This window comes from Cyprinus carpio, chromosome A1, assembly GCF_018340385.1.
Source record: "Cyprinus carpio isolate SPL01 chromosome A1, ASM1834038v1, whole genome shotgun sequence".
NCBI lineage: Eukaryota > Metazoa > Chordata > Actinopteri > Cypriniformes > Cyprinidae > Cyprinus > Cyprinus carpio.
Window position 1 is genome coordinate 7849579 of NC_056572.1, and position 20707 is coordinate 7870285.

At 35.6% G+C, this 20707-nt stretch overlaps 1 protein-coding gene across 2 annotated transcripts in view; it reads right to left on the bottom strand.

The window, feature by feature from the left end:
- The window catches only part of LOC109083127 (protein ELFN1-like), an 82464-nt gene that overhangs the window by 36812 nt on the left and 24945 nt on the right, over window positions 1–20707 (bottom strand). The window contains exon 2 of one of the 2 annotated variants that reach the window (XM_042734572.1): window positions 7394–7507. The exons of the other annotated variant lie outside the window; for it this stretch is intronic. The gene's annotated coding sequence lies outside the window, so the exon portion shown is untranslated. The remainder of the gene's footprint in view (window positions 1–7393; window positions 7508–20707) is intronic. 2 annotated transcript variants of the gene reach the window in all.

A 20707-nucleotide genomic window follows, 5' to 3' on the forward strand; every position in this document is an offset into this window, starting at 1 on the left:
AACAATAATGAAGGTAATTTGAAAGTACAGCCGATGCCGATATTGACATTTAAAGCCATTATCGGCCGATTCCGATATCAGTCCTATAATAATGCATTCCTAATCTGGACAATCATATACTGTGCATAATGTTGGCAAAAATAATAATGTAAATAATTATTTGCTGAGATTCCAAAAAAATACTTAGATTTATGGGTCTCTCTGCTTGCTCGGGCAGCCATATGCCCGTATGTGGGGAAATTTATCATACCCCTTTGATTGAAGTGAGATCCCAAAAAAATCTTTGTTTGAAGGGCTATCTGGCCCTTCTCCCTACCCCTACCCTCCGACCAAAAGAGAAGTGAGACACCCCTACCCCTTTACATGAACGCGCAAAACAAAGGGGAAGGGGAAAGTGAAGGGGTGAGGAGTAGAATTGGGATTGGGCCTTAGTCTGATGTTTTAATGCCCTAGCCTTTCATTTATCAGGTGAAAATGAATAAAATGAATGACCCCTCACAATAGTGCTGACTTACAATAGGACCAACCATATCTATTAAATGGATTTTATAAGATATTGAAGTATATGATGTGTATAGGCAAGCACCATATTAAATGGATTTTATAAGATATTGAAGTATATGATGTGTATAGGCAAGCACCATGAAGGATAGGCGATTTAAGTAGCTCCAGTGCACTAATACATACAGCACGACCAGTGTAGTTTGGTTCCCAAAAGAATAACTCTTCGTAGTGAATCAAAACTTACAGCGTTTGACCAATGTTGACATTTTGTAAATGAATGACCTCAGTGAGCTGGTTCTTTTAGAGATTCAAATGCTGAATGTGGAACCACGTACTAGCATAAGTCTCTCACATAATACCGCACATTACATAAAACCAAAATCTTAAATGTCAGAAATAGTAAGAGTAGCATGCTAGTATGCGGTTCCAAATTCAGCAAAAGACATACAATGCCACAAACATAGTCCAGATACTGGCACTAAGTTAGATCAACTCACACCATGAAGGATTGGCGATTTAAGTAGCTCCAGTACACTAAGTTAGTCAACACAAAGGTAAAACGAAAATAAAAAACACTCTAAATAGTAGCTCATTAACTAGGGCTTTGCAGGTAAATGCCCTTTGCCCCATTGAAGACGGTTAAATGATTGTATCAGAATGCACAACAAGGATGACCTGTAATGATTTTGCATGCTGCATATTCATGGGTAAGAATATATTTTTTGATATGAACAGAGATCACATGGAACAATATCACTTAATATTACTACTAGACGTGTTTGCTGTTTCCTCACCAATTAGAAAAAAATGGATTTTTATTTGACAATTGCCTTGCCTTCATATAGGTGTTTTTTTCTTTATTATTTATTTATTTGCATTCATGAGAAAAATTAAAACCAACTTAAAATAATGAGGATGAAAATGTATTAGTGGACTGTCTTTGATCTGCATTTCTTACATTATTTTCCTACTTTTCTTCTGAAAATAAAGTGAAGTCCAATTTAAAATAAATGTTTTACCTAGAACAGTCTTATATGAACATACTGTATATCTATCCATCCATCCATCCATCCATCCATCCGTCTGTCTGTCTGTATATTTTTACTCCTGCTCAGTATAATGTGCTTTTTTTTACCATATGTCATACCCTTTCTTTCCCAAAAGGCATTTTTCATCAATGGAAGACATTGTTTACATTTCATTATCTGACATTAAGCAGATGTTTTATTCTGAATGACATAAGCAGTTGTGACAATTCCACTGGGACAGCCTGTTTATTGTGATTATGTATTACTCAAGAGCACAATGGTAGCAGATTTCTCCAGTTTATGATATAACAGTTTATAAATTTATGATATAACAACTTTGACTTTTGTGGTAGCAGCCCTGATCAGTACATAATCTTAGATCCCCTTCCATTCCTGAGAACCCCACATTGCACATTTTGTGTGTCTCCCTTATCTGATAGACTAAGTTTAGTTAGTGCAGCTCTCTGCTAATGATTTAAATCAGGTATATAAGTAAAGGCATATTAAGGATAAATCCAAATATGAACATTGTATGTGGGTTCCCAGGAGTTGAAAACCACTGCATAAAGGACAATGCTATATATCTGTTTTTGAGAATATAATTTGTTATATAGCCTACATCTTTTTTAACTAGTCAGAATAAGTTGGGTTATGGGTTACATTTGCATGACTCATCCTTGAAAACCAGGAACAAAACATTTAAAGATAATATAACTCAAATGAGCTCAAAATATATTCCCCCCAAGATGAAAACACTATAAGTCTTCCTGCAGGTTACTGATGCGCCAGTAAGTTGCCACAGTGACTCCCTTTATAAATGAACCACTGAATCATTCAAGTGATTCACTCAAAACACTGATATATTCAAGAATGAATCAAATAACTGTATTAATGAGTGAGTCACTGAATTATTCCCTCAACTATTATTTTAAAATGCTGATTCACTCAGGAACAAATACCATTGTTGTGTATTGCTTGAAGACTTACAAATGCTTTGCAGAATAAAAAGACTACCAACATTGAGTCTAAAATATAAGTTACTCAGTTTTAACTTTCTCGCTTATTGAACTGTTATATAAAAGCATCATCACATTCGCAATCATGCTGTTTTGCGAAAATATCAGAACGCAGGCACCAGGCAGGTTATGTGATGTTGCTTTCATGTGCAATCAGACATTTCCTGTTTCCCATTTTTAAAGTAATTAAGAGTTTGTCTCATTCAAGTGTTTTGTTATTGGAAAGAATAATGTAGAGAATATATTTATTCAATATGTAACACATTTGTAATACACTGGAGTGTTTCATTCTTTTGATATTATTCTGACTATTCCAGAATTTCGGTCAAATAAATGGCATTTTCACTGTTTAAAATACAAATATCAAATATGCATCAACTGTTTATTTATATATGTAATACATGACTAATGGCAAAATATAGCAATATAGATGTTGTGGGGGAAAATAATAAAACTTAAAAGTCACTAAAGCAAAGGTTCTCTCCTCCTCCAAGTAATTGAACACCAAACATGCAATGTTCAAGCAGTGAGCCAGTTTCATTTCGCCTGGTCTTTTAGAGGCAGGGTCATTGGTAGTTTTACAGACTGTTTAAAATTTTCCTGACTTCACGCTTTACAAAACAAACAGCAGAACTTTCTGCTGCTTTAGTAACTTAATATGCTGCCAAGCTTCTAAGAATATAAGGGTAATTAAAAACTTTTATCTAAACAGAAATATAAAAACATCATCCCCATTATCCTTCACCTAGACAACATGCAGGCTATTTCTGGCAAACATTAGAGAGGAAACAACAATGTCTGAACATCAGCAGTCTCAGTAAGTGTTTAGACATCATGATGGTGATGTACACATTTTTATTATGCTCCCTGTGACATATATAGGAATCCCGTGATAAATCTTACAGCTGTTTTTGCATACAGCATCGACTTACATATGCATGCTTACTTTACAAATATTCTTTTTATTTTAATGATCTCAAATAAATTATGAAAAGCAGAAAAGTGTCAAAGTTGCAGTCGCTAATAAAACACTTCCAAAAGAAAAAAAAAAGAAAAGAAAAGGGAATATTTGGACATGAATTATGGTACTGTATTAGGAATCATGGAATTATAAATTATGGTATTCATTATAGTATTTATACAGTATATTTCAGTGTAACATGATGTCAAAAAAGCTGACAGGTGAAATGAATTGTTTGCTGTAAATGCGTTGTGAGTTATTTTAAAGCACATCTTATTATATGCAGTATTTAGCATTCTAATTTAATGATAATATGGCCAAAATACTAAAGCACTCCAGAGCACAATGAAGCAAGATAACAAAAACCTTTTCATCATTTATCCAGGTTACCATGACAGCCCGAGGGTAGCAGCTTCTTTTCTGTGTGTGTGTTGTGTGGGTATCTCAGTGTCCTTCAAAAGGTGCTCTGTCCACTTAAATAGGACAAACTTCCTTCTCTCTCTCTCTCTCTCTCTCTCTCTCTCTCTCTTTCCTTGAGGGGCAGCACTTTCAACCCATTAGTCATTCTAAAAAATGAGGATGTGAGATGTGTGAAAACTGGGCTAAAATATTCGGACACATTAAAGTTTCTCCATTGCTCATATGTGCATCTATTTTCAAAAAAAAAAAAAAAAAATTGCTGCATGGTGTGAAATGCTGCCCCCCAAAGGACAGCATGCATTTGTTTATGTTAAGTCCCAGAGTTGTTTTTGCATGTGTGTGTTTGCTAGAATAGAGTAGCATATTCCTCTTAACAATAGTGTCTATCAGAATATGGATACACAGCGTAGCAGGGCATTTGATGAATGTTTAAGTACGCTGAAGCAAGTAACTACAGCTGTTCCCCATCCCCCTCAGATTTAAACCATGACACACACGCATGCAGGATGCTGGAAATGTCCTTCAGTCGTTCGTCATGCTTTTCAGACAAACTGAAACCGATTCAGTGAGGGACAATCGACCACAGTAAACATATACAATGGAATGTAATATCAAGCTTGAAACAAACAAAATTGTGTTTCTGGAGAGAAAAACAAAAAACGGTTCACTAAAACATCATGGATTTATTGTTTACTTAACTTAATTCATTGAATTACTTGCATTTATTCATATATATATATATATATATATATATATATATATATATATATATATATATATATATATATATATATATATCAATATTTGCTATAAGATAATTCAAACATAGTATGATATTGTGTTTAGAGACAGCATTTACAAAGGTTTGATTTTTATATTGCTTTCCTATATGAAAAAGTGTTTTTCTCTCACCACCCATGAGAAAAGTCTGGGCTGAAATACTTGTTTTGACAAACACCAGGGTCGTGTGGTACATAAGGTGCTCTCTAAATTGAGATCTTGGGTTTAAAATCAGAAAGCCGGAATTCATCGAAAAAAGTCGCTCTGAATCTGATTTTATAATTAGCTTTTTTTTAAAAAAAAAAAAGAAAAGAAAAGAAAAAGAAATACAGACACTCCCACTTTCATTATAATTACAGAAATCTAAATCAGTCAAATCCAGGGTTATTCTAGTTAACTAACTATAAACGCTAACCTAAATAAAATGTTTTAAAAATGTATTTTATTGTGTATTTTTACTTACTGTACTTCAACTAGTTTCCATTAATTATTTCTCATTTAGTTTAACTTGTACTAATATAACTAAAACTAAAGATGAAATAAAAAGGAATAAACTATAGACATATTAAACAAAAAGCTATAAAAAATGACAAAAACACAAGAAATTGATTAAAACATTAACTAAAATGAAAATGGAAAATATAAAAATAAAGAACTAATTCAAACAATTCATAAAAACTATAATAGCATCTCAGTGTTACTAAAATAACACTGGTGAAATCAGACATGTAAATATTTGCAACTCAAATGTCAACTCAAATCCAGTCTGAATCATGCTTATAGTGTGTTATTGGCTAAATAAATATGAGTACTGCAGGAGAGCGAGAGAGCCTGAAAGCGCTTGTACAGTACATGGGGATGAGATGAGACATCAACTGTCTCTTTATCCTTTTGTTTGTTCATGAATTCAAGGGTATAGAAAAACATTGATGGCTTTCTGCATGTAACAAACACACACGTATGCATTACACATCTCACTGCCCTCACCATCAGCTTCAGTCCCATTTGCATCTCATTAATTATTCAGAAAAGCTTCATAAATATGCAAACTCAATTCTTACTCTAACTCATTTGCTTTATGCCATCTGGCCATTAAGAAACTTCTAAACAGTTCATTTAGAGAGCCCTCCACGCACACAGGTATCTTCCTGCATCCAATTTACATACACAAACCACATAGACTTGCTGATCCAGCTGAAGAGAAGACCACCAAGGTCAAGGTGTCTCCTCCTTTATTGCCATCAGCTCTCTTATCTTATCTTACCTTTCACTAAACATTCCACATATTTAAGGAGTTTCTCACTCTGTTTCAACACTACAATCACATCTCTTTTTCTTGGGATATGTTTGTAATAGTGTAAGAAGTGTGGTAGTATGCTCTTTCTGCAGTGTACAGTATGTGTGCTGTGCATTCTATCATGAAATACCCCAGATCATGAAATACCAACTTATGCCAAAATATGCAGTATGCACAGAGTACTGTATCCCACAATTTTTTTATTTTTATTTTTTTATTTTTGGGATTGCATATGAAATTGTGAGTGTGTGTAATGTAAAGATCCTGTAAACTCATTTATCAGATAAAGGTCATTAACTGTCTAAGCGAAGTACAGTAGATTATTATTATATTTTTTTTTTGACATTCTGGATACCAGCTAATTTAATGTGCATATGTGTGCATTGCCAAATAAACATATAATTTCAAAAATAAAAATGTTTGAATTACTTTTCACAGTTTTTTAGAGACCATAAATGTAATCCAAAAACTGTTCTTAAATACATTAAATATTTTTTTATAATCTTTTCCAAACATTTATTTTCATCAGTCGGTAACTGATTTAACTCTCACAAGCCTTCAATACAGCATAACTCATTAAATTCTAGCTGTATGTGTTTGATTCACTAAAAATAACTTGTTCATGTAAGTCAGTTGTTCTGAATTTGGACTACCCTGGTTGTATTGTACTATATGTTTTTGATTCACTGAAAATACCTTGATCATAGGAGGAATTTGTTTAGGATTCTAATTACACTGTGCACTGAATGGTTGTTCATTTGACAGTATAGTTACAATATGAGTTTTGTCTGTAGAACTACATGTATAAGTGAATGAATGATTGTAATATGTTACCACATTTTAGTGTTTAGTTTTGTTGATACACCATTAAGGCCATTTATTGGTTTGCATTAATGTCAACTCTACAAAGTCATTAAAGCCATTAAAAAGTCAACTTTTGCAAAACATTCTTTTAAATGTATTGCTTTGTTATGTTTTTGATTCACCAAAAGAAATAGCTCACAAGAGTAATTTGTATTTGATAAATCTCTAACCCCAAGTACGATCAATGGTAATGATGCTTACTTCAGCAAATTATACAACTTCAGACATTTGCTAGCATAATCACAATCCGTTTTACTGTTTGGCTTGTGTTATGTACATTGTGAATCATTTGGAAAAGTTGACAAAAAATTACCATTTTTTGATTGAAAAAGAAAGAAGTATCACACACACAGCCTGTACAAATCCTGGGGTTTGGGCACAGCATCTGACATGCCCTCTGTCTATATGAACACCTGTCTATTTACCATTTTCCCACCTTTCTCACTCTCGCTCACATAAATACACATTTTTCATGACTCCAAAGGTGAACCGCCCATGCACACACACACACACACACACACACCTGGTCTCCATCTGTTGTCTCTGTGCTGAAGGCACTGCTCTTATTGGCAGGTACAGAACTGGCTAAAGGTCACAGGATGGTGCTCCTTAATTACATATCTCATTCCATTATGACCTAAAAAACAGAAATCAGAAGTGTATGTGTGAGTGAAGTGAAGAATCTGTCAGTGTATATAACACATTCCAAATGTGATGTTCTCAAAATCATCAGGGTGCACTGCAATGTCATTTTTAAAGGGGTCATATGATGTTGCTAAAAAGAACATTATGTTGTGTATTTGGTGTAATGCAATTTGTTTATGCCATTTAAGGTTCAAAAAACACATTATTTTCCACATAATGTACATTATTGTTGCTCCTCTATGCCCTGTCTTTCTGAACCGCGTTGATTTTTACAAAACTCATCGTTCTGAAAAGCGAGGTGTGCTCTGATTGGCCAGCTATCCAGTGCTTTGTGATTGGCCGAATACCTCATGCGTGTGATGGAAATGTTAAGGCCCTTACCATACATGTCTCCAGGCACAACGAGACAAAACCAATAAAACCCATTACAAACGAGGCATTTGTTGCATACAGTGGGGACATAATTAATGATTATAATGACTTATACTGTCTTTTTACACGTTGCATATCGCACCGTGTAAACATAAAACCATGTCTGCATTTGTGATCTGAGAAATATCAAACAAATGCTACTCTACACTGCTCCAAACTTGCGTTTGAATCATCAGTGGCAAATTCTTTAAATACAAAAACATATTTACAGGCCGAGAGTCAGAAGCGCCAGACTGTCCTTGCAAAGTTGGAACTGCCCCACTTTATAGAAATAGCCTTTGTGCACAGACGCATTGTACTCACCGAGGAAACAGTCATCCGTAAAATGCACTGCACACATCTAAATATTTGGTTTGAACTGTTCTAGAACAGTGTTGTAAATACAACTTAACCACTGATTTCTAGTTGTGTCCTCTTTTGGAAGGCCAAACAAAGTAGTTTCTCTTTCACAATGAAACACACAGCATCTCCATGACATGACGGCGGCAGCAACAATACTACACCGAGAATCAAAGTTACACCTTATTTCTTTGTGTGAACATTTGGTGGTGTTATGCAAATCTTCCCACACAGTGACATAGACATGTGGGGACGTGTTTAAACGAGGTGTTTTAGGAGGGCGTGGAACTTTTATTAAAAATATCTCTTTGGGTTTGAGACTTTAGTCTTTGCAACTTTAGGGATCTTATCTTTGCACAAACAGCTTGTAACACTCCAAAGAGAAAGGAAAACTTGAAACTGCATTATATGACCCCTTTAAGTCAACTGTGTATGTCAGTTCGTTCAAGAACAGAACTCATTAAAAAACAAACAAAAAAAGATAGTCTTTTCATAAATGACATTTTTTTATTTCATGTCGTTCCACAATTTGTGACAATGATATTCCAATGTTGCTTGGATTCTGACATTATTCAAAATATCTTCATTTTTCATTTCTAAGTGAACAATCCCTTTGCAACACTGTGGTGTATAAGTGTTAACACTTTTCCATAACGTTCTATTTGTGAACTAGTTAACATGACCTAACAATAAAAAAAATCATTTTATATAATCGTTATATTTAAAGAATTATTAAAAAGAATATATATCTATATATATATATATATATATATATATATATATATATATATATATATATATATATATATATACAGTATATAGAAACCTGATTCCAAAAAAGTTGGGACACTGTACAAATTGGATAATGGAATAATTTACAAATCTCATAAACTTATATTTTATTCACAATAGAATATAGATAACATATCAAATGTTGAAAGCTAGACATTTTGAAATGTCATGCCAAATATTGGCTCATTTTGGATTTCATGAGAGCTACACATTCCAAAGAAAGTTGGGACAGGTAGCAATATGAGGCCGGAAAAGTTAAATGTACATATAAGGAACAGCTGGAGGACCATTTTACAACTTATTAGGTCAATTGGCAACATGATTGGTTATAAAAAGAGCCTCTCAGAGTGCCAGTGTCTCTCAGAAGTCAAGATGGGCAGAGGATCACCAATTCCCCCAATGCTGCGGCGAAAAATAGTGCAGCAATATCAGAAAGGAGTTTCTCAGAGAAAAATTGCAAAGAGTTTGAACTTATCATCATCTACAGTGCAAAATATCATCCAAAGATTCAGAGAATCTGGAACAATCTCTGTGCGTAAGGGTCAAGGCCGGAAAACCATACTGGATGCCCGTGATCTTCGGGGCCCTTAGACGGCACTGCATCACATACAGGAATGCTACTGTAATGGAAATCACAACATGGGCTCAGGAATACTTCTAGAAAACATTGTCTGTGAACACAATCCACCATGCCATTCACCGTTGCCGGCTAAAACTCTATAGGTCAAAAAAGAAGCCATATCTTAACATGATCCAGAAGCACAGGCGTTTTCTCTGGGCCAAGGCTCATTTAAAATGGACTGTGGCAAAGTGGAAAACTGTTCTGTGGTCAGACGAATCAAAATTTGAAGTTTTTTTGGAAAACTGGGACGCCATGTCATCCTGACTAAAGAGGACAAGGACAACCCAAGTTGTCATCAGCGCTCAGTTTAGAAGCCTGCATCTCTGATGGTATGGGGTTGCATGAGTGCGTGTGGCATGGGTAGCTTACACATCTGGAAAGGCACCATCAATGCTGAAAGGTATATCCAAGTTCTAGAACAACATATGCTCCCATCCAGACGTCGTCTCTATCAGGGAAGACCTTGCATTTTCCAACATGAGAATGCCAGACCACATACTGCATCAATTACAACATCATGGCTGTGTAGAAGAAGGATCCAGGTACTGAAATGGCCAGCCTGCAGTCCAGATCTTTCACCCATAGAAAACATTTGGCGCATCATAAAGATGAAGATGCAACAAAGAAGACCTAAGACAGTTGAGCAACTAGAAGCCTGTATTAGACAAGAATGGGACAATATTCCTATTCCTAAACTTGAGCAACTTGTCTCCTCAGTCCCCAGATGTTTACAGACTGTTATAAAAAGAAGAGGGGGTGCCATAAATTGTTAAAGGTATATCCAAGTTCTAGAACAACATGTGCTCCCATCCAGACGTCATTTAAAATCAACTTATTTTCCCTTGAAATGATACATTTTCTCAGTTTAAACATTTGATATGTCATCTATGTTGTATTCTGAATAAAATAGTGAAATTTGAAACTTCCACATCATTGCATTCTGTTTTCATTCACAATTTGTACAGTGTCCCAACTTTTTTGGAATCGCAGCAGCTTATTTTACCTAAACTGACTGATCTCTGAAAATCCATGTTAAGGCTATGTGTAAAGATTATGTTATAAAATAGCAAAACTTTTAAAGGAGACTTTAATGTTACCTTGCTTAGAAATCAGACTGATATCTTTCACACGTCCATTAACTGTTTTGATGTGTTGAGAAGATTGTACTACTAGTTTTCATTCCAGCTGTTTCACTCTTCCTATTTTTACAACATATCCTTCTATTATTCTTTCTCACCATCTGTTATTGATCAAACCATTAGTTGGTTTATACTATTTTATTTTGTTGCTTTTACACTTTTTATGTTGATATGTGTGTCCTAAAAGAAAATGATTTAAAAGGAGTGTAATGTTAGCAGTCCCTGATAGCATGCTGGTACAATAAAATGCAAAAATGGTAAATAAAAGATGAAAAACATGACAGTCAAAGTAAGCTGTGTCACACTGGGGAAACTGTTCGATCTGTGCTCAAACTGAGATGAGAAATTCTTGAATATTTTGCCAGTTGTAATAGCTCACTCCCACAGTTTCATCAAAGCAGTTCTCACCACGCTTTGTCACCCCAGGTACCTCAGATAAGCGTGTTTCTCTAGCACTACTGACTGTTAAAGGGTCTTGCCTGGTGATGACTGCCAAGAGGTCAATCAACTTGATGCCAATGCTGTTTATGACTCCAAAATATGGTTTATATATTAAAAAAGTGTTTTAAACCCTAGGCTAGGTCTTAAATTATTTTAAGTAATCATGTGAATGAATTAGCCTATAGCATACTTCCTTGTTTTATGGTCATATTTTTTTTTCTTTTCTTTTTTTTGTGTCGGAATCGCAGTATATACTGTAATATGTGGCATTAAAGTGGCACTTATTGTTAGGTAATGACTATGCAGGAGAATGCAAATAGATAGCGTTGCTCACCTCAGTTTTGTACTTTGGTTTTTGAATTTTAGGATTATTTCCAAAGCATCAATACAGAACGCCATCCGCTGTGAAGGTTCCAAAGATTTAGGACATTTGCGTTCATATCAGCAACAAACAATACTGCAAACTGGATTCTAAAGCGTGTTCAGTTCGTTCTGAAGGTGTGCATCTGAGCTCGGAAAACAGCATTCACGTTACCATGAACTGAACTGAACTGAACTTGTCATCAAACAAACAAAGTGCCCACTACCCACCAAAAGTGCTAGAGTGAAAGCTTTCCTGGATTGATGCCCCCCTAATTTTTAACACGAGAGTGGCATCAGTATTTGTCACTTGAATATGCAAGGTTTCCAGTGTCATTCGCTTTAAGTTATTTTAGTACAAAAACAGTCCTTTATGCTGCTTGATATCGCAAATTGGTATTATTAATAATATCATTCTTATTTATAATCGTAATAATAAACAGTAGCTTTACTGTTTACTGCACTTTGTTATTGTTGTAGTCATGTACAGTAGGTATAGAAAAGAATAACCCCCCTTTAAAATAATCACTTTTTGTTGCTTTGTAGCCTGAAATGAAGACGGACACAATTTTTTTTTTTATCCAGCTGTATTTACTCAGTGCAGCTTATAACATCTGAAAAAGGATCACCCCTGCTGTAAGTGACTTGTAAACTCAATCAGGTGTAGCTAATCACCTTCTCAATGCCACATAAATCCATTTGACTTACAACTGTGATCAGCTGTGGTCATTTCAATTAGCTCAGCATGAAAACAGCTTTCCTGGAGCATTTCAGTCCTTGGTAGTGCAACTGAAGCAAACAATCAACTGTGGGTGGCAAGGCACTGTCAAAAGATCTGCGGGATAAAGTTGTGGACAGGCACAAGTCAGGAGATGGATACAAAAAAAAATGTTTTATAAATGCCTAGAAGCACTTGTCAGTTATTAAGAAGTGGAAGGTATTTGGTACAACACAGACCCTCCCTGGATCAGGATGTCACTCCAAACTGGATGAAAGAGCCCGGAGGAAACTGGTCAGAGAGGCGACAAAGAGGCCTACAGTAACTCTGAAGCAGTTGCAAGAATTTATGACAAACAGTGGTTATTGTGTGCATGTGACAACAATATCACAAATTCTCCACAAAGGTGGCTTATAAGGGAGGGTTAAAAGAGAAAAGCCACTCCTAAAGAAAGGCCACATGTAGTCACGACTGAACTTTGCGAAAAACACACCTTGAAGATTCTGAGGCAGATGAGACTAAAATTGAATTATTTGGCCTCAACAAAAAACAATATGTCTGGTGGAAATCAAGCTCACCATTGCAAATAACAGCGTAAGTTACGCCTTCTTTCTTTGCATGAAAATTTGGGCGGTGTTATGAAAATCTTCCCACAGAGTGATGTAGACGTGGGGACGTGTTTAAATGAGGTGTTTTAGGATGGCGTGGACGAGTCTTAACTTTTATAAAGAATATTTCTTTGGGTTTGAGACTTTAGTATTCGCAACTTTATTTTTATTTCATAAGAATGAGTTTGGATCAGAATTTGGAGATTAACTGATGGATATACACTAACAAAAATGGACAAACAATGCTATTTAAAACTGAACTGATCCAAAACTGGCAATTTAAAAGGTGCAAGAAAAAAAAAGTATGAAATACTTGAAACCTTTTCTTTTGTTAATTTATTAGTTATTCCTCTGATTTAAGTGTCTTTTTTTCAGTTTATTTCCTTGATGCTATTATTGTAATAGTAGTGCAATGTGTAAATGTTCTGTATGAATATTTCTGTATAAGTGTTTTTGTTCTGCAATAAAAAGTGCTAGTGTGAAAGTAGCCTCAGATGTTGAAGTACAATCAGTATAATTGTATAATTATATACATAACCACTGTTGGCAATGGCAGTGACTACTTTTTCCATTATTCCGCAGTAGCTCAGTTTTTTTTTTTTTTTTTTTTGTGACAAAATGTTAGCTGTATTTTTGTGATTCTGTTTGGTGATGCTAGGGGCACAGAAATTAATTTTGAATGCCTAAACAAAACAATTGTATGTATTTTATTGACTCATAACTTCATTGAACCTTTGAAAATATTGCAGTCTGTACACATCCTGCTCACAGACTGGCTGTGATGTTCTAAAAAATGCATGTGTTGTCTGCAATGAATTTAAACCACAAAAACATTTTATTTGGAAATATTTCCCTGTCTCAGAGCCAGGATTCTTTTAAACTCACACCCATGCACGCAGGTATGTGTTACAAGAAATAGGGTCTGAAGTGTAGGTCTGACACCTTTCAGTACGCCTGAAGCTACACCATCATTATATGAAACATTTTTCAATTTTTTTCCCCTTTCTCTCTGTCTCTCTCTTTCCTTTTTCACCCATCTCTTTTTGAAATATAGCCCATCCCAGGAAAAAGAAGATTCGCACCCCAAACCTGTAATGTGAGAGAAATTACTGCCCTTTTCAGTTACCCACCCCCTCCCCTCCCCCTCTGTATCTCTTCCATTTCTCTTGGCTCTATCCTCCCTCTTCTCTGCCTTTCTGAAAGAGGACACCTTGCAGGAATGAGGTTCATCATGAAGAGTTCTCTGTCTCTCTAGGATTGCCACCTAGGGCAGGTGGAAGGAAAGAGCATGCATATACAATATACAGATAAAATTCGTACACTTCATATGATATGAAATATGGATCTCACATGACCATAATGCTTTGACTTAGGATAAAATGCCATAAGAATATGCAAATACAGCGCTAATGAGTCCACAAGCATGAATTATCACACTCACAGGAAGTTCACGAGCACAAATATATGCTGTGTAGGGTGTGCATCTGAGTGCTTGAGTAAGCTGATATATATTCTCTTCTAAATTCAAATGTAAGCATATGCATTTATGTGAATGAGAGAGTAATGTTACACAGCATATGTGAATCTCAGGAAATGTCTGGCATACATTTGAATACAAAACCAAGAGAAAAAAAGTATATGTTGCATAAAAATATACATTGTGCAAAGTATTTAATAGAAATATTATTAAAATATTTTATTTATTTATATATATATATATATATATATATATATATATATATATTTTATATATATATATATATATATACAAACACCCACACACACACTCACTGGCCACTTTATTAGGTACACCTATTCAGTTGCTTGGTAACACAAATTGCTAATCAGCCAATCACATGGCAGCAACTCAATGCATTTAGGCATTTAGATGTGGTGAAGATGACTTGCTGAAGTTCAACCCGAGCATCAGAATGGGGGAGAAAGTGGATATAACTGACTTTGAACGTGGAATGGTTGTTGGTGCCAGATGGGCTGGTGTGAGTATTTCAAAAACTACTGATCTACTGGGATTTTCACGCACAACCATCTCTAGGGTTTACAGAAAATGGTCCGAAAAAGAGAAAATAACCAGTGAGCTGCAGTTGTGTGGACAAAAATGCCTTGTTGATGTCAGAGGTCAGAGGACAATGAGCAGACTGGTTAGAGATGATAGAAAGGCAACAGTAACTCAAATAACCACTCGTTACAACCAAGGTATGCAGAATACCATCTCTGAACATGTCGAACCCTGAAGCAGATGGGCTACAGCAGCAGAAGTCCACACCGGGTGCCGCTCCGGTCAGCTAAGAACAAGTAACAGAGGCTATAATTAACACAGGCTCGCCAAAATTGGACAATAGGAGATTTGAAAAATGTTGCCTGGTCCGATGAGTCTCGATTTCTGCTGCGGCATTTAGATGGTAGGGTCAGAATTTGGCGTAAAGAACATGAAAACATGGATCCATCTTGCCTTGTCTCAAAGGTTCAGGCTAGTGGTGGTGGTGTAATGGTGTGGGGGATACTTTCTTGGCACACTTTGGGCCCCTTAGAACCAATTGAGCATCGTTTAAATGCCACAGCCTACCTGAGTATTGTTGCTGACCATGTCCATCCCTTTATGACTACAGTGTATCCATCTTCTGATGGCTACTTCCAGCAGGATAATGCACCATGTCACAAAGCTCAAATCATCTCAGACTGGTTTCTTGAACATGACAATGAGTTCACTTTACTCAAATGGCCTCCAAAATCACCAGATCTCAATCCAATAGAGCTGCTTTGGAATGTGGTGGAACGGGAGATTCGCATCATGGATGGGCAGCCGACAATTATTATTGCAGAAACATAAAGTTATATTTTAAACATGTTTAATGGCATCATTTTACTAAGTAGCCTATTATTAATGTATACTGCTACTGATGTTGCTATTAAATGCATTTCCCCCTCAATTTTCAATGATTGAGGAACCAAACAGACTTTATGAAAGAGTCACTGAATCATTCACTCAAAATATATATTTTTTCAAAACCCTGAATCACATATATAAATTCTTCTCTATCTTACTATAATGAGATTTTCCTTGCATTACAGTAATGGAAATTTGGGGGGAAATGCGGTTAATTATTATGAAAAATAATGTACAGTACCAAAGTGAAAAATCTGATCCTAAATAAAAAGAGAGACAGACAGAGAGAGAGAGAGAGAGAGAGAGAGAGAGAGAGAAAACCTAATTTTCTTATGCAAAATATGATTAATTTCTCTCTCTCTCTCTCTCTCTCGCTCACTTGATTTCAGAACAACATTTTGTGAAATTCACCCAAAAACACTTTTTAATCTAGCTTTACAGTATATCACTCATTCAGACACATACACAAACTTGCTCGTGTGCACCAGACCCTGCATTACTGTATCACTCTCTCAAGATAAAACAAAGGATTTTGAGTGTGTCAGTTAGAACCATACAAGAGGAGCGGATGAGAGAAAAGAGGATTAGAGAGACAGAGAAATGGCGAGAGGAGTGCGAGATCTCTCACTAAATAAAGGCTTTTGCGCTCTGGTTATCTCCAATGCTTTGATTGTTCTGGTTTAATGGCTGAAGACCACAGGATCAACACTTCATTTCAAACAGAATGAAATGTGCTTGACATTACCCTAAAAACAACTATTCGAATGGTTCACATTCATCAGATTTATGACCTTTATATAGCTGTTCATGCACACATGTCCTATAGCTTCCAGGGCTATAGGGCTTGCATTTCAAATGCAGGTGCTGTTAGAGCTCCTATGAGCTTTCACATGGTCATAAGAGAAAAGGAAGAATAGAAACAATAAGTAAGTGAGTTTGCACGACAGATAGTGAGACGAAGAAATCTTTGCCTTGGTCTGTCACATCTTAATTATATATAACATGTTAAGACAAATAAAACCACACATGAAAATGATGAATCCATCACATCAAAATTAGAAACATTTTTTTGCTGTGGTGTAATTTCAATCGATATCAATGTGTTCAAATAAAAGTGTCTAAAAAGTGTACTTGAAAATTGGGGTGTGCCGATCCGATATTCAGTATCGGTATCGCTCCGACACTGCTACTTTCAGCTGGATCGGAGTATCAGTCAGACGAGACTGATCCAAATCCGATTTTGTGTGTATACTATTCTGTGTTATTGTTAAGCCCCACGAAAGGCATAAAGACATTATAAAACACCATAAAGTTTCCGTCAACTATATTTCAAGTGTTCTGAGACCGTTCCATAGTTTAATGAGAGGTACAGATGAATATTTCAGGCGTTAAATTCAAGTTCTCGTAAACTCTTCTCTCCACTGTGGCTGTCAGTCATCCTCCATTCAGCATTCAAACTGCGCATCGCGTTCGGTTATGAAAGTCAAGACGACAAAACTCTCTCTAGGATGATACAATGTTCCTATTATTATACTTAATCTGTAGATAAACATCAATGGTTTTGCATAAATTGACTTTATCTTGCTGGAGTTTAGTGCTAATTCTAAATCATGTTACTTTCTACGGGGTGTCTGTTAGAGTTCACTATGCTGGAGTAGAGAGCACTATGAATTGTTCTTCATGAGCACAGTAACTGAGATTTAAAACTGTTAAAAAAAAAGGTTCAATAAACTATCGCACAGATAAAATACACTACGCATCAATGTCTCTTCCCTTTGTGCTTTGAACTTTTTTATGCGCTGTACGCTGTGACTCTGTGTTGCTTCAAGCGCATCATTCTACACACGGGATGTGCATAAGTGCTTTCTGCCACTCTGAGCCTTGTTATAATACTTTTGCGCAATGAAAGATTGTTAATAGCCTTTCTTGTTCTGTCTTATCTATCATATGTTGCTGCCTCATTACTGTGCTATAAATGTAAAAGAAATGTATTTAATTTATTGCATATATACTTATATAATAATATTTACTTGTTTTTCATGAATGTATATTACAATACAAAGAGCAATGTATATCATAAGTATTATACATGTATGTTTAAAATTAATGATTGAAAGTACAAAAACAGAGCCACCAATTTTTTCTTCCTTACATTTTCATCTTTTTATCAGTTTTACATGTGTTTTTTTTTATTTAAAAAGGACCCTCTCTTCATGGAATGAGATCAAAGCTTTTAAGACGCAATTATCTTCCTTAAGAATCAGATTAAGACAGTGAGGGAAAAAAGTCATGGCCTCAAAGAAAAATCTCCCTTCGTGATCACAAACTTCACTACTTTAAAGAGCTGTGGAGCAAGTGCTACTTAAGGCTGATTTATACTTCTGCATCAGACCTACGCCGTAGCCTTTACGCCGTAGGCTATGCATCAGTTTTCATTTATACTTCTGCGTCGTTGTCCACGTTGTTTTGGAGTTAGGATGTGAATCAGTTTTTATGCAGTGTCCAGGGGCATGTTGCTGTTGTAACCTGCAGACCACTACAAAAGCCGAAGAAGAAGCGGCTACTCGGAGAAGCATTATAGCCACGGCAGATCAACATTGTTTGTCGCGGACAAGTATTGATGTATAATGCTATGAAGTATAATAAATGATAAGACATATCAATATATAAGAAGGTGTAACATTAAAATATTTTGAAGTGCACATTGTAAACACAAACCAAGCTCAAGTACATACGGAGGAAGGGGTTCTAGCAGACCAATCACAGCATTTGTGGTCCGCGTAGAATTGATGCTCTTAGATTTTTGGAGAGGTGCACGTCAGGCTACGGCATAGGTTACAGCATAGGGTGTGCGTTTATGTGTAGGCTACGGCGTAGGTCCAACGCAGAAGTATAAATCAGCCTTTAGACTGTAGCCTGTCCATATGTGTGTTAGCTTTATCTAACATCATGCATGGCCGAAAATATTTTCAACTGTAAGAATAAATTGCGGCAAAACTAATAGTGGCTGAAGGAGTCTTTTTTTTTTTTGTAACATTATTTTAAGGCTTCTAGAGGGAAAATTACGAACAATTTGAGCACAAATCTTCATTGTTAAAAAGCGTATTGTTAAAAATTTTGCTGCAGATATATACTGTTTATTGAATTCAGTCTATGTATCAGTCATTTTCAGCGACCCTTTTTCTACAGGTTGGTTATGCCAGTAGGTGGCGGTGACTGTGTTCATGAATGAATTGTAATGATTTATTCAGCCTTTTCATTCAAAAACTCTGTTGCCACTTCCCAATGTGCCTACGTATACTATGCCCTTAAAGTATGTACTCTTTTGGTGAAGAAAAAGTACACACTATTGAGTGTGTAGTAGAAGAGTGCGCAAGCTTTGGGACATACATACATACATATTACATCATACATCTGCGTCTTGACACAGTTAACATCTTACACATTTCATTTAATTTAACTTACTACCATATTGGAGAGGAAAGAAGTAGCACGTTGATCTACCAGTCGCTGGTCATTCATTCAGAGATATTTCTTGTCATTATGTTGCATTGAATTATATGTTTTTCATTTTGTTTAAGTAGTCAGATTTTTATCTGACTTTTTTGACATAAAAACAACAACAACTGCACCAAATTGCAGGTGTTTTTCTCTTGTCAAGTGTGAGCTTCATATTCTCATTATATCATACATATCATATGAATGCCTGATGTATCAAATATGACACATACACTTTTTTGAAAGGGGTAATCTGATGCTACATGCACTTTTACAAGTAGTTTGAACTGAAGTGTGTGTTGGCAGTGTGTGTACACAATCAACCCAAGGCAAATTGTCTTTCCTAATAATGTGCTAATTAGCAAGTTTCACGATGAATGCAGCTAAAGTAAACAGTCTCTTTGAGAGTGGCTCGGAAGAGAGGGGCGGAGTCAGCAGAGCTCATTAACATTTAAAGGAAAATGCTACAAAACAGCTTGCTCTGAAAAGAGCTGTTTTTGACGGTAAAAAAATTGTTGTTTTTACACTACCATTGAGAAATTTTAACCAAACTATGTTACAGACTTTTCAGTAAGAGCCTAAAGAATCATATCAACTTATGGAAAATGCGCATCTGATGACCACTTTAAATATTTTTTTTTCTAAAAGTTTCAACAAACTGTTACATCTAAAGAAAAAAAATATTTTTCTGACTATTATTTCATACATCAGGCTGTACAGGGATAAATTGAGATATAAGCTATTTTAACATCTAAAAAAATTACACAAGTCACCTTTAAGAATGACAGTGTTCCTGTCTTGTGCAAAGAGCGGAGGGTGTGATATTTAGCTTCTGTATCTGTATCTGTTTTGTTTTTTGTTTTTTTGTGGAGAGCTTTAGTAGTTTTTGTTGTTGTTGTTGTTGAGGAGAGGAATATTCTGCACAGAAACAGTCAGATGTTTACTTTACTTTGGAAGTTTTTCAGATAATGTGGGTAAAGGAGAGCCATGCTGTTGCATGTACAATAGTCTCCACAAGGAACTTTTACTCTTTCATTAAGAAATTATTTATAATATATAAATATTGATGACCTCATAAAAAAGAAACTGAAATGATGCACTCAAACTAAATCTGTCAAACTGAAGACATGAATGTGCATGTGTCATGCGCTAAAATAAAGAGAACTATGTTTGGACACACATTCATCCAGTGTCGGGAATAAATCCGAATGCTGACAAAATGCTTTGACAGGCCAGGCCCTCATTAACATTCTCTCCAGTGGAAATATGTAAATCACATTTCATAAGGGGGAGGTATTCATAAAAATGCCCTGCAAGCAAAATATTAAAGCACCACAG